Source organism: Pseudorca crassidens, chromosome 4 (assembly GCF_039906515.1).
Source record: "Pseudorca crassidens isolate mPseCra1 chromosome 4, mPseCra1.hap1, whole genome shotgun sequence".
Taxonomy (NCBI): Eukaryota; Metazoa; Chordata; class Mammalia; order Artiodactyla; family Delphinidae; genus Pseudorca; species Pseudorca crassidens.
In genome coordinates, this window is record NC_090299.1 from 60,340,018 (window position 1) to 60,355,657 (window position 15,640).

Here is a 15,640-nt window from a genome sequence, read left to right on the forward strand (position 1 = left end):
TCTGAGCAACTATCCACAGTTTTCATTAAAACTTTTCTAAGTTGGAAATTAGGTTATAATATCTGACTGTATTATCTAACATACCTCAATAGTAAGATGTGCTGTTTGTTAATTCATGTCCTTCTTTTGTATCAGTGCTTTAGCACAATATGGAATTAGTGAAACCTCAATGTGATACATCCTTTCGCTCACCATAATAAGTTGCTCTAGCACATACTTACTGCATGAGAGATTGTAAAGTGATTTATTTTTAAATTTCTTTACAATCACTCTTGGAAACCCAAAGATTAGGCATGTATGCACATGTATTTGTAGATAACTATAGCTCAGAAGTAAAATTTGAAAGAAAAATACTACAGGTTCATTATATACACAAAAGAATGATTGCCAAGTCAGAACGTGGTTTTTTAACATATTTTAAATTTATCACCATGTGTAGCACTCAAGCTTTGTTCATTTCTCCCAACACTACAAAATAAATAACAGTATAGATATATTTTTAGATGGGGGTCTAGGAAGGATAATTAAAATGCAAAATTTACAATTTATTTATGATGAGAACAATCCACAGATCTTTATATACATCATAACTTTTCATGTTATTTTAACTATTCATGGTTCTTGTTACTTTGATCTATTGTTAATTTAACAAAAAAAATCTTAAGGCTTGAAGAGACCTTAAGGATTTTCATAGGGGCTAACAAGTATATTTCCTAGATGAGGACTTTGTGGTTAATAGAGGCTACACAGCTTGTCTACAACAAAAGGAAAGCAGCATGTGCAGGCCAAAGACTAGAACCCAGACCTTCAAACTTTCCACTATTTCTTTTCCTCTGCATTACATCCTTTTCTGTGGAATGGTATGGAAGATATATTATGTTATTCTTTAGTCACTATGCTAAAGACTGAATATGTATGCCCCCTCCCCACTGCCCAAGTTCATATGTTGAAACCTGATACCCAATGTGATGGTATTTAGAGATGGGACCTTTGATTAGGTCATTAGGTCCCATGTCAAAATACCATCACATTGAATGAGATCAAAAGACACTCTGAAGAGACTCTTACAAAAGAGATTCCAGAGAGTTCCCACTCCCCTGTTACCATGTGAGGACACAATGAAAAGACTGTGTATGAACCAAGAAGCTGGCTCTCACCAGGCATATCTGCTGGTACCTTGATCTTGGACTTGCCAGTCTCCAGAAGTATAAGAAATAAATTTATTTTGTTTAAAAGTTACCCAATCTATGATATTTTTGTTAGAGCAGCTGAAACAGACTAGAAATACACTATCAGACATTTAATTTTCATTTCGCTTATCTTGTTCTGTCCTATAAACCTAATATTTTTCTATTTACTGAGTACATATACAAACCTAACAAATGCTCTTAACTATTCCTCTCCTGATAAATGTGTTGACTGTGGGTTTGCATTCAGTAAGTCAAAGGAATAATTTGTGTATCAAGTAGTAATATTACCCTGGTCCCAACTTAATTCTGAGTCACAAAACCTTAACAGGAGATATAATAGGAAAATAGCTTTGTCACTATTGAAAATGTGTGTGATTTTTAGATTTTAAAATAGTATATATCTTTAAAAATATATCTTATGCTAAAGAAATTGCAGAAACTTAAAAACATAAATATGCTTAAAATGAAAAGAATTATAGGGCGATTGTCCTGGGGCACAGATGGAGGGAGCCACGGTTCGGCTGCTGTGTGGCAGCGCACTTTTAAGAAGAAACTTCCCAATTTGCCTGTCTTCCTGGAAAAATCCTCCTGATGTCTTAAAATCTTCCCAGCTTTGAGAAGCTGGACTCAAAGCAACAAATAATGGCCTATCCTATGCCCCTCTGCAAACATTTACAGATGAAGAGAGGATGATAAAGAGCACGGTTAAAAAATCTGTCCAGGAACAAATTGCTCCTTTGGTTTCAAAAATGGATGAAAATTCAAAAATGGAAAAATCAGTAATATGAGGATTATTTCAACAAGGGTTGATGGGTATTGAAATTGACAGAAAATATGGAGGAACAGGAGCTTCATTTTTTCCTCTATCCTAGTGATAGAGGAATTAGCCAAAGTTGATGCGTCTTTGGCTCTGGTATGTGACATCCAGAACACAGTCATTAGGAAAATATGGAACAGAAGAACAGAAGGCTATCTATTTGCCCAAGCTAGCTACGGAACAAATGGGAAGTTTCTGCCTTTCAGAGGCTGGAGCAGGTAGCGATTCATTTGCTTTGAAGACCAAACCTGATAAAAAGGGAAATTATTATGTCATCACTGGGTCAAAGATGTGGATTAGCAACGGCAAGGATGCCAAGCTCTTCATGGTGATAGAAAATGTAGACCTTACTCTTGGGTATACAGGAATTACCTGCTTCTTGGTAGATTGTCATACTGAGGGCCTTCATATAGGGAAACCAGAGAACAAAATGGGAAGTAGAGCTTCTTTTACTTGCCCATTAACATTTGAAAGTGTCAAGGTTTCAGAAGCCAATATCCTGGGACAAATTGGACATGGCTATAAGTAAACCATTGGGGGTCTTAATGAAAGTAGAATAGGAATGGCTGCACAGATGCTGGGACTGGCTCAAGGATGTTTTGACTACACTGTTCCATATATTAAAGAAAGGGAACAGTTTGGCAAAAGAATATTTGATTTTCAGGGATGCCAACACCAAGTGGCTCACATGGCCACCCAGCTAGAAGCTGCAAGATTACTCACATACAACGCTGCAAGGCTTTTAGAAACTGGAAGGCCATTCATTAAAGAATCATCTATGGCCAAGTACTATGCATCAGAGATTGAGGGCCTAATAACTGGCAAATGTATCAAGTGGATGGGAGGAGTAGGCTACACCAAAAATTACCCTGTGGAAAAATACTTCCGAGATGTGAAGATTGGTACAATATATGAAGGAACTTCAAACATCTAGCTGAACACCATCCCAAAGCGCATTGATTCGGAATACTGACAGCCATGGGAGTGGGACCCCTCCCTGGTGTCACTGGTGTAAAATTTTAAACTATTGTGTCTTGTTGGGGGCTGTGTTGAATGATTTTATTTAGGCCCTTCACCTTGGATCTGGAGGTAGACCTTTCCTGTTTCCTCTTTCCAATCTGCTTAACTTAGACGCAGAAGATCATTTTTAAAATTTGGAAAGAAATGCATCCATATTTTCTCCAAAACTATTTTTAAAACTCTATATGCATTATCATTCTAGCTTCAGGGTATACAGAATTTCACTCTATTAGAATTTGGAAAAATAAAGACAATATAAGTATTTCTTGCAGACATGGCTATTTTATATTCTTGTCATTGTGCATCAGTCAGAGAGATGTTTGTGCTAGTTGGCAATTCTATAGAAGAAATAGATTCAATTCTAAGTTACTAAACTAGGTGAAACTGATAACAAATTATTTAGAAAAATCTAAAAGTTTTAGTTCTGAATATCTGAAAATGAGTGGATTATATAATCGAAGAAAACATTTCAACAAAGGAAAGCAATATAATTTGTTACTATAATTTACCAGTATGAAAGGTGCATTTCATTATGATTTCAGTAGATCATTTTAAAAACAAGTCTCTACATTAGTTTTCAAGAATGAAGTTTAAATAATTTGGTTTAATAATTAGAATATACTCAATATTATAATATTCATTTTATCAATGATACAGTATTTTTCCGTCTTTAAATTGAATACTGTTTTTGTCAAACTTAGTTATTGAGCCGTATCATGAATAGTAATTCAGAAATTATATTTTGGTTCAGTGATTCTCAAGGGGGGATGTCTTTTCCCCATAAAGGAGTGTATTAAAATCTTGTAAGGAATGAGGGATAGAAGGGAGCTGTAGAGTTCGAAAAGCATATTTGGTAATATAAAAAATGACGTTTCTGGGAAGGCAAAAATAAATCTGTTGTTTTACAGTCAAATTATGGAAAGGCAAAGCTCAGCAAATATACGGCTGGTGATGCCATTTCTTCAGTATCAGGGATTCTCAATCAGGAGAAGAGACCTTGTAGGGTAAAAATCCTCAGTCCCCTCAGGAGGGAGGAGGAGAGTGAAGGGTGTTTTATATTTTCTGGAAGGGGGCACGGGTTAGAGATGTTGGAAAATGTTTCAAGGCTCATAGAGTTGCTTAAAGTAATCACTGCTGTCAAAGGGGAAGCACTTTAATGAAAGAATAATGTTTATTAAGGAAACGACATTTTCAAAGTAATTTTGCTTTGCACATTCATGTTCATCGAATTGGATTAATTTCTATAATGGATACTGTAGTTAAATATTCAGAATTGTGTAAATACAATTGAGATAGGAATTACATTAAAATATTAGGAAGAAATATGGACAAATTTATTCCTTAGATTAAAAAAGATAAAGTCTACTTGATTTTCAGATAGGGAGCTGATGGAAGCCAGTCATTCAGTGTTTTAGAACAAAAAGACAGTAATCTGATAAGGAAAGTAGGAGATGGAGGAAATGCCCTAAAGGGGGGCTTGGACATCTTTAATTTCTGTGATTATGTGAGAGAGGTGGGCTTTTCAGATAATGGAATAGAAGCCAATGTTAGTAAAAGAATCCCAGCTTCCTCCTGTAGAGTTACAAACACGTGAAACTACAATAAGCCTCCTTCAGATTAGCAGCATGAGAGAGGCTCCCATGTACATCTAGACTGTGAATTTATAGTTCATATTGATACAGTTCTAATTGTGTGTATATTTTTTGTGCAGGTTCACAAATAACAGTTGAAAACTATGCATTGTAGTTAATATCTGTACCTGCCTTCTTCTATTAGTGAATTGTGTTATTATACCATTTACCAAAGAGGATGTTGTGGGTTTCCCGCATAGTTCTTCCATTATAGCTTTTCTTAATAACCATGACTTTGGGGGTCTTGAGTTTGTGTCTAGTGGAGGACAAGCTTGTTTACCTCCTGAAGCTTGTCATTACTGTTTGTTAATTTGAGGACAGGGCTGTCATGGGGCTCAGAAGGAAGAGACTTGAACACAAGCAACAAGTTGTATTTGTGTGGTAGAGCTGGACTCAACCCAACTGCCAAGTTAGTATTGTTAGCATTTCACTTTACAACACAAAAATGAATCGGTGTCAAAGATTTTAGAATTATGGAAAGCTAAATCTATAAAGAGTTTAGAGAACCATCCAGCCAACTCTCTCATTTTAAGAGTGAATGATTCATATAGCCCAGAATACTTGCCCAAGGTCATCCATCCAGGGCCAAAGATAAGACAAGGATCCAAATGTACTAGCTCCCAATTCAGTGCTCTTCCTACTGTTTACTACTGTCTCTGTTCAACAAATTTTGGATTTCCTCCTTGTTATGTCTCAATACTCTTATTGATTTATTTTAAGTTTAACTGATAAAGAATTAACACTTCAGAAGTGTTAAGATTGATCAGTGTCATTACTTACATATTTTAATCACCTGCCAAACACACTGGCTCTGCTAGGATGTAACTGGTATGTCAAATGTAAAGATTATTGTGTGTGATCACTTGGTTTTATGATTATGATGTGTTTTAGTAAATGCACTAGTTATATCCTTGCTGATGTATTTTTGCTGATCTTTCTTTTTTTTTTATTAGCAAATCTCATTTTTAATTCCAATCACACATACCCATCATTTTGGCATTCAGTGCTACATATATATTTTACATAAAAATCCCATTTCTTGAAGAGGATGAACAAATCCTTACATGCCTCTGGTAATATCATTTTCCACTAAAAGTTTGATGTCTTTTAAAGAATATTATTTTCCACTTGTTAAAAAAAATAAATATCTTTCAAAGCACTTTAAAAATACAAAAATTTTACATGTGTTAAGATGTTATAATTTATGGGGTTAAATAAATGCAGTGTACTCTTCAAAAAAACACTTAAAAAAAACCTTTAAAACTATTATAAGGAGAGAGGGCATTTTATAACAGCAAAGTCAGAAATTCCCCATCACTCAGATAATTTAAATTTATCCTAGGCACATAATAATGCAGCTCAAAACAACCTTAACAAAAACAGCCAAAACTTCTACTATCCCCTCCCCCTTCACTCGTATGTCCTAACAACTAAACTTTAACAAAAGGAGGGAAGGAAAAAGATCACGATCTCACAGTCCCAGAATTTTCCATTTCCCCCAAACTTAAAAGCCAACAGTAGCCATAAAAAAGTGAGAAAGTGAGGGGTTCTATATGAAGTTACAGATTAAACTGAATGACAGATGTAAAAAATAAACTGAAAAGTTTAACAATGCTTAAAATGAAATCTGCTTATTACAAACGACAGACTTTAAAAACGTTTAACATCATTTTAGCTTCATCCTTATGAAGCAACCAAGTTAAAACAATGAAAACAATGACTCATTATATTTTTCCTTATTAAACTCCTGATCATTGTTGACTCCCATCCATTTCTAGTATTCAAATAATGATCTAAACACAGCTCAGATAGAAATAATGTACTTACATTGGCACAACAGGAGACTTCCCAATATTTTATATTTGAAATAACCATTTTTAATAAGCCTATTAAGAATTTTAAAACTAATGTTCACATTTTCAATTCAACAAGTCTGTGGGTTAGTTTGCTTTTTGGTTTGTTTGTTGGTTTTGAGGTGGAGGCATCAATAAGCAGCTTTTTATAGAAGGACTGAAAGAATTAAATAGAAGGCACAGTAGCACTGTAAAGCTTTTTCAGATCATGGTAATCTTTTTGTGTGTATATATGGAACCCAAACTTTCTTTTTTGTTGTTAAAAATGTCTGATGAACAATCAGAAAATCCTTATTTGTCCTCTTTCCCTTTAGTTTTTCTGTATACCATCTCTCGAAAACTGGCCAGAATCTTGTTTTCTCTCTTTCGTCTCTCTTCTTGGTTAAAGGATGCAAGGGCTCTCTTCTCATCAGCACTATAGATCTGGTTCTCTTTTCGCAGTCGCACAGCCTCCATTCGGCGATGCCTGCTACCACTCATTACGTAACCCGAGCATTCAAATGATGCAATTTCTTCACTTGTCAAGCCAATTTCACCTCTTCGTGGGATACGTTTTCCAGCTTTTACATATTCAGCCATAGCTGCACCTTCACCAGGTAACAGAGCATGGCCATAGTTCAAAGGTTTATCATCTTGAGAGGCAAGTGTTTTGGGAGCCTCTGGACCAATCAAATCTGAGGGTTCTTCAGGCTTTGATCGATCCTTCCAGGGATTCTCCAGAAACTCTTCTTGGGACTCTTCAGAACATGAATCACTGGAATCTTTTCTGCTCTTCTTAGACTTATTTTTCTTATATTTCTTCGATCTGCGTTTCTTCTTCTTTTCCTTTTTCTTGGCTTTCTTTGCTCTCCTTTTTGTATCTTCATCACTGGAGTCTGTTTCTGAATCAGAGTCACTGTCACTATCATTAGAATACTTCTTGTGTTTTCTTTTAGATGACTTTTGCTTCCTCCTTTTCTTGGACCTTTCATTTGAATGACTAGACTTCTTCTTTTCTTCTTCTGAAGTAGAAGCTGAAGTGGTGCTTTTCTTTGGCTCTTCGTCCTCTACTGGTGTATGTTCATCGGAGTCTGGTTCTGGATTCTTTGGAGAAAGTCCCCATACTTCAGGAGCTCCTAATTCTCCAATCCTCTCTCTCTCACTTAATCTCTTCTGCCGCAAGCTGTCTTCCCTCTCCTTGTCCAGGAGGCTAGGCCATGGCTTGTCGCTCCCGCAGGGGCGTGAGTAGCCGCCATAACAGGCGGACGAGGAGGCAGAAGCGAAAGGGGCGCTCGGCGGCGCGGAGGGCCGCTCTCGAGAGCGGTAGGACTGGTTTTGGGAGCCTTGGCTGGGGCCACTCAGTTGATGGCTAAGGCCATTCCGGTCCCCGGACCGAGAGCAAGAGTGCGAGCGAGAGCGGCGGCCCCGCGGGGAGCGAGAGGTTTTGCTAGGCTTAGGGCTCTTCGACGAACTGCGACACTTCCCCCCGGAGCCCGAGACCTCCCACTCCGGGCTGCGGGAGCCAGACACCGGATCCATAGCTGTTGCTGGGTCCCCGAAGCCGTGGGAGAAGGGGCCGCTCTCGCGAGCTGGGAGAATCTCCGTTGCCTTGGCTCCCAGGACCAGCAGCCGCGACACAAACCCGAGCCCGAGAAAACCTTGGAAACAGTTCCGAGTACGTCGGCAAATTCCTTCCCCGGACCTAGGCGGTCCTGCCAATGGGACGGGATGTGTGTATCCGTATCTGATCTTTCATAAAGTGAAACTTTTGTTGTAATGGTACATATCAGACTGTAATCAATGTTACAAAATCAGCATTCTATGGAGAATGAAAAAATAAAGCACTAACTGGAAAAAAAAAAGAATTATAGAGCACTCCTGCTGCAGTATTTTATGACATATTTTGGAAAACCAGAAGCAGAGTCAGAATCAACTTTGAAGACTAAGAGAGAGAAAGCTTAGATTTTCAGAAGAACATATAGCCTACATCCTCCAATCCCCTCATTTTAATGCTAAAAATAAGGAAATAATCCTGATCCTAAATTGCTATGGTCATGATGCTGGACCCTGACATACATGCCAATCTTCCAAGAGTCAACAAAGTCAATAAAACTTCTTAAAGTGTTAAAAGTGTTCAAATATTTTAGACTTGGTCTGACATTGGTATACTTATTTTGAATTTGGCTTTGATAAATTCATATTAAGTTTAAAAGACAATTATTTAGTTAAGTGGTACAAAAGAAATCAACAATGATTAGTTTTTAAAAAGCAGGAAGGAAAACTGTTCTTTTGTTATTACATCTGAAATATATGGCAAATACGTAAGTCTGGTACTTTAATAACTTTCTACCCTGATGTGAATTTCTTCACTTTCAATAGCACTTTACTACGTCATCTTTAAAATGAACATAAAATAAAATAGAAAGCAAGTTTTACAGGAGATCACAACATATTCCCATGAGACTCCAAATCCACATAGGCTACTGAAACACCTAAAACAAGTACTAAGAAAATAGAGAAAAACAAAAGGCACTCCACAAGTAGGCGATGGTCTTGAACCAAACTGAAGCCCTCTGGGAGGCCTATACTAAAAATTAAATATTAAGCAATAATTTAAAATGAAGTTTGGCTTCATTTGATTCTGATGTATTATTTCAAGTTTATTCCTCTTTTTCTAAATTGAATGTTCTTGATTCTATCATTACAGCTAATTCAATTAGTAAACCTAAAGTCAGGTAGTAAAGAGATACATGTAAGGGATGTTAAGTAGAAAAAAAAAATTTGGTTGAATTGTTCATGGAAAAGCAGTATTAGTTGAAAGCCTTTTATTCTATGATGAAATTTGGTGGGCTTAAAATTAATCCTAGCAGAAATCTGTTTCCTACAGAGATCTCCTCAGAACCATATACCCAGTATGTAAATCCTCAAGAGCAACATCTAATAATTCAATTTTAAAAAAACAAAAAACAGAACAAAGCAAAGCACAACACTGTAATATCTACTTTCAATCCAGCCATTATGGCCAAAAGAGGATGGGCCAGTTTTCCATCCTAAAATCAGCAAAATAGAAGGAAAGAAATATGAGTGTGTCTGTGTGTGAGTGTGTGATACAAACTTTGCACTGCAAAGATTGAAAGTTAAGCAACTCTAAACATAATTAAGAATTATATCTGCTATGATTCAAGTCATTTACACACCAACGGATATTCAGAAATCAATATTGGCAGTGCACAGACTTGAAACACATGAACAGACATGAGAAAAGAAGGAGCAAAACACCAACATCATCCCAAACAGTCCGCAGTAACCTCTGTCTAGGAGGAGTAAAAAAGAGACTGATAATCAACACTAAAAGACAATTGTAGTTATAATGGCTATATATGTAGCAATTTGATTAAATGTAGGTCTATATTATTCTTTATGAATATACAGAAAATTTTGAATTTTGTTGATTCAGAGGTCCTTTATTTTGGTATACTTTTCCATGATGTAAATATTTATAATAATTCAAATATTTAATTCTACACTTATCATATGAGTGAATAGATACATATTTATTTATATGATTTAGGTTTACCTTTCCTATCAAAAAGTAATCATCTTAAGGGAAAAAACTCTCCTATTCATCTTGTTTTAGTACTTAGTAAAATGTCTGACATATATAGTATGTGTTAAGTGAATGTGAAATATTAATGGAATCCATTATATAATACAAGATTGTATAACATACTTATATCCATTTTATATAAATCATTACCTAATATGGAATCTGTTCTTTCACCTAATCAATTTTTTTCATAAATAAAAAGAAGTAAGCATCATCATTTTTGCAGGTTGTTGCCTGTACATTATCCATTTAAAGCATTGCATTTACTCGCTTAATCAGGCCATCCTCTGCACTAATAATCATAATAATCATTGTTGCATATTTATCATATTTTAATTTTCACACTGGTTTTAACAACTTCTAGTAAATCTATTCTAAATATCCCTTCTTTGGGAAAAAACATTCTTTAGTGTGCTACATTAGTGTTGGTACATTCACTTTCAAAATCTTGACATTTTAATAATGTTTTAAATACAACATCAGCACAGCAAACTTCCTAGCAAGAACAAATACTGCTGTTTCTACAAAGCAATTAAAATCAGTACTCAAAAACATGTTGCCACAAATATTTCTTTCACAGAATAAAAAAATAAATTATATTTTTGAAAGAAGCATTTAGAAAATTATTTCTATCCAAATTTGAACTTACATTTTAGTAATGCCCTAATTAGATACAGTTGCCTAATGTTACGTTTAAACTGCTCCTTCAACTCTTCCTGCTACATTTCAAATTTTGAGCACACGCCTGAGTTAAAAGCTCTATCATAGTCATCTTTGCTTCTACTTTCAACAGTTCTGTAAAATAATTTAGATTTTTGTCAATATGGTTATTAAATCAGGGTCATACTAAAGGCTGATCTAGCCCCAGGAAACACTCGAATGTACTAGATTCAAAGCTGTGTAATTCATGTGTCCTCGTGGAATTTTTAATTAATAAGAAAAAAATCCAGTCTCAGGTATTAGTTTCAATATTATTTAATATATTTATATATCACATTATCATTAACTGTCAATTGGGGTCATATACAATTTGACATGAATTATTACTATATTAAATATCATGTAACAAATGATTAAAGATAGGTTTTTGATAATCATTGCTTATAGGCTGCCTTTCTTAAAATAATTTATCCTCCCTGAGAAATTGTTGAAATCAAAAGCATGTACTAAACATGATACACTGTGTGATTAAATCTTTACATTTATCTATGTCTGAAAGTTAATAAAACTCTAGAGAAATAATAAGATTGCTTTCATTAAAAATAGAGACTTCAGCCATTTCCGCAGAAGCCAATAATCTGTCATACTGCAAATAAGACGAGCACAATTAGCAGCAGAGGAGTCCTATAGGCTTTATGCAGAGTGTGCTTTGTTCAATGACAGAAAGGAAAAACTACAGCTTCTCCTAGACAGACGCTCCATATTCATTCCTATAGGGCATGCCAATTGAGAAACACATTTCTGAACTTTCTCACTCTTAACTCTGCCTTGCCATCTCTGGAACCTACTTTATTCGGGCTATATATCACATATAAATTATAAATACTCTATGCACATAATCATTCACTAGTGTTTTTTTTATTACTATTTTTGTCATGGCCTGGGTCTCTAAGAAAACTTCATTGCTTGACAACTAAAGTTTAACTGTTTAAACGCCACTTCTTAAATATAAACATTTTAAGGGAAATATATTTAAATTATTAGATTTCTCTGGGTTTTTTTTTGGATTCTGTGTTCATTTTAATTTTTTTAATATCTTTATTGGAGTATAATTGCTTTACAATTATGCTTTACAATGGTGTTTCCGCTTTATAACAAAGTGAATAAGCTATACATATACATATATCCCCATATCTCCTCCTTCTTGCATCTCCCTCCCACCCTCCCTACCCCACCCCTCTAGGTGGTCACAAAGCACCGAGCTGATCTCCCTGTGTTAGGCGGATGCTTCCCACTAGCTATCTATTTTACATTTGGTCGTGTATATATGTCCATGCCACTCTCTCACTTTGTCCCAGCTTACCCTTCCCCATCCCCGTATCCTCAAGTCCATTCTCTATGTCTGCGTCTTTATTCCTGTTCTGCCCCTAGGTTCTTCAGAACCTTTTTTTTCTTTTCGTTTTAGATTCCATATATATGTGTTAGTATACGATATTTGTTTTTCTCTTTCTGACTTACTTTATTCTGTATGACAGACTCTAGGTCCATCCACCTCATTACAAATAGCTCAATTTCATTTCTTTTTATGGCTGAGTAATATTCCATTATATATATGTGCCACATCTTCTTTATCCATTCATCTGTCAGTAGACATTTAGGTTGCTTCCATGTTCTGGCTATTGTAAATAGAGCTGAAATGAACATTGTGGTACAAGACTCTTCTTGAATGATGGTTTTCTCAGGGTATATGCCCAGTAGTGGGATTGCTGGGTCGTATGGTAATTCTATTTTTAGTTTTTTAAGGAACCTCCATACTGTTCTCCATAGTGGCTGTATCAATTTACATTCCCACCAACAGTGCAAGAGGGTTCCCTTTTCCCCACACACTCTCCAGCATTTATTGTTTCTAGATTTTTTGATGATGGCTATTCTGACCGGTGTGAGATGATACCTCATTGTAGTTTTGATTTGCATGTCTCTAAGGATTAGTGATGTTGAGCATCCTTTCATGTGTTTGTTGGCGATCTGTATATCTTCTTTGGAGAAGTGTCTATTTAGGTCTTCTGGCCATTTTTGGATTGGGTTGTTTGTTTTTTGATATTGAGCTGCATGAGCTGCTTGTTAAGTTTTGGAGATTAATCCTTTGTCAGTTGCTTCGTTTGCAAATATTTTCTCCCATTCTGAGGGTTGTCTATTCTTCTTGTTTATGGTTTCTTTTGCTGCGCAAAAGCTTTTAAGTTTCATTAGGTCCCATTTGGTTATTTTTGTTCTTTTTTCCATTTCTCTAGGAGGTGGGTCAAAAAGAATCTTGCTGTGATTAATGTCATAAAGTGTTCTGCCTATGTTTTCCTCTTAAGAGTTTTATAGTGTCTGGCCTTACATTTAGGTCTTTAATCCATTTAGAGTTTATTTTTGTGTATGGCATTAGGGGTGTTCTAATTTCATTCTTTTACATGTAACTGTCCAGTTTTCCCAGCACCACTTATTGAGGAGGCTGTCTTTTCTCCATTGTATATTCTTGCCTCCTTTATCAAAGATAAGGTGACCATATGTGTGTGGGTTTATCTCTGGGCTTTCTATCCTGTTCCATTAATGTATATTTCTGTTTTTGTGCCAGTACCATACCCTCTTGATTACTGTAGCTTTATAGTATAGTCTGACGTCAGGGAGCCTGATTCCTCCAGCTCCATTTTTCTTTCTTAAGGTTGCTTTGGCTGTTTGGGGTCTTTTGTGTTTCCATACAAATTGTGAAAAAATTTTTTCTAGTTCTGTGAAAAGTGCCATTGGTAGTTTGACAGGGATTGCACTGAATTTGTAGATTGCTTTGGGTAGTCTAGTCATTTTCACAATGCTGATTCTTCCAATCCAAGGACATGGTATATCTCTCCATCTTTCTATCATCTTTAATTTCTTTCATCAGTGTCTTATAATTTTCTGCATACAGGTCTTTTGTCTCCTTAGGTAGGTTTATTCCTAGGTATTTTATTCTTTTTCTTATAATCGTAAATAGCATTGTTTCCTTAATTTCACTTTCAGATTTTTCATCAGTAGTGTATAGGAATGCAAGAGATATCTGTGTATTAATTTTGTATCCTGCTACTTTACCAAATTCATTCATTAGCTCTAGTAGTTTTCTGGTAGCATCTTTAGGATTCTCTATGTATAGTATCATGTCATCTGCAAACAGTGACAGCTTTACTTTTTCTTTTCTGATTTGGATTCCTTTTATTTCCTTTTCTTCTCTGATTGCTGTGGTTAAAACTTCCAAAACTATGTTGAATTACTTCTCTGTTTCTTAAACAGAGTGTGTGGAACTTAATTTAGTCTTTCCTTATTACTCCACTACTATGTAAGAAAATCGCTGCAGATTTAATAATCTCTTGTGAGATACGTATTTAGTGGGGTCATACTATGAATCTTGGATTCCTGAAAAATCCTCTAATGATGGCTTCTTTATCTGTTTTTCTTGCTTCCAGTTCACAAAGGTGAATTTCACTTCTTGGTAATAGAACATAGAACTTCTCCTAGATCCATGACTAAATCAAATATCATATCAATGTCTTACCCTCCAGGAAATCTTTTTCACTATTTCTATTACTTTTAAAACTTGAGACTAGCATTTAAAACTTCACATATTTTTCATGAAGAATTTAATGAAATACAAACACCCCTTCAACTTACTTTAACTAGAATTGTTCCAAGTTTTGTTTTGTTTTTGTTATTATCAGAGCAAAAACATCTGGACCTAAATTTAACTGAAAGCCCAATATTGAAAGCGTTGGAGTTAATGGTATCCAAGATGCAATCTGATATCAATATTTTGATTATTGCACTATTTCTATTGTCTTGATTTCTATTTTCTTGATCAAAAGAGGTCAAATTTTGATATGGTGAGGCCTAGAATCCACCTCAGTTACTGTGGAGTATAAGAAGCCAAGGTTTTCACCATGTAGTGACTGATAAAGAAGCAAGCAGATGCAGTCCATAATTGATAACTATGTCTGTTGATAGCAAATAAAGTGGACTAAAACCACAGTGCTTTTAATCAGACCAAAGGCTTACACTGATCTCAGCAGAAATTTCATTTACAATATCTAGACTGCTGGGTTTCAATTTTGGCAAATCTGTATAGTTTAAAAGGATTGGAGAGCAAATTATTCTGAATAGTACTTGAGACATAGGAGATCAGTTAAATGGCTGCTTTCCTATTGTTTCCTTTTTGGTATTACTTAAAGGAAATCATAAAATCCTTTGCTTTTCTCAATAAATCTGTGTGGAAAACAGATGTTTATGTGGACAAGGTAAACCATCTGGCCAAGAGTTTTCATTGTGGGAAAGATTTAATTAGGATTTAAATTATATTAGGGCCATAATGGTAATCAGACTTCCTATTTCTTCTTGAGTCACTTTGGGTAATTTCTTTCTTTCAAGGAAGTTGTCCATTTGTAATAGAGAGGCTAACACTAATTTGGTCTAATAGCTTATAAAACTCAACCCTCTCACTTTGCTTTCTGCCCCGTATCTATGCAAGTTGATATGAAAGCTCAGATGAAAGCTGGATTTTGTTGACATTATCTACTATTTCTGTTTCATTGATTTCCATTATTATCTGTACTATTTCCTTTTTTTCCCTTAATTAAGGGTTAATTTGTCTCCTTCTTCTGACATATTAAGATGGGTGTTTACACAATGTATTTAATAATTTTATCTCTCTAACTTGAAAGCATTTGAATAAGAGTAATAATTTGTGGCATTTGAAGTAACTAATCTTCCCTGAAAACCACTTTAGCTGCATCCCTAAATTTGAATAGGTTATGTGTTCATTTTCATTCAGTTTCAAAATACTTTAATTTCCCTGTGATTTTGCAATTAAAAGTTATGGT

General features: G+C 35.3%; 2 pseudogenes; one reads left to right on the forward strand and one right to left on the reverse strand.

The window, feature by feature from the left end:
• Positions 1-1,812: 1,812 nt before the first annotated feature.
• On the forward strand, positions 1,813-2,980 carry LOC137223149 (short/branched chain specific acyl-CoA dehydrogenase, mitochondrial pseudogene; annotated as a pseudogene).
• Positions 2,981-6,273: 3,293 nt separating this feature from the next.
• LOC137223622 (NF-kappa-B-activating protein pseudogene) lies at positions 6,274-8,168 on the reverse strand (annotated as a pseudogene).
• Positions 8,169-15,640: the final 7,472 nt, after the last annotated feature.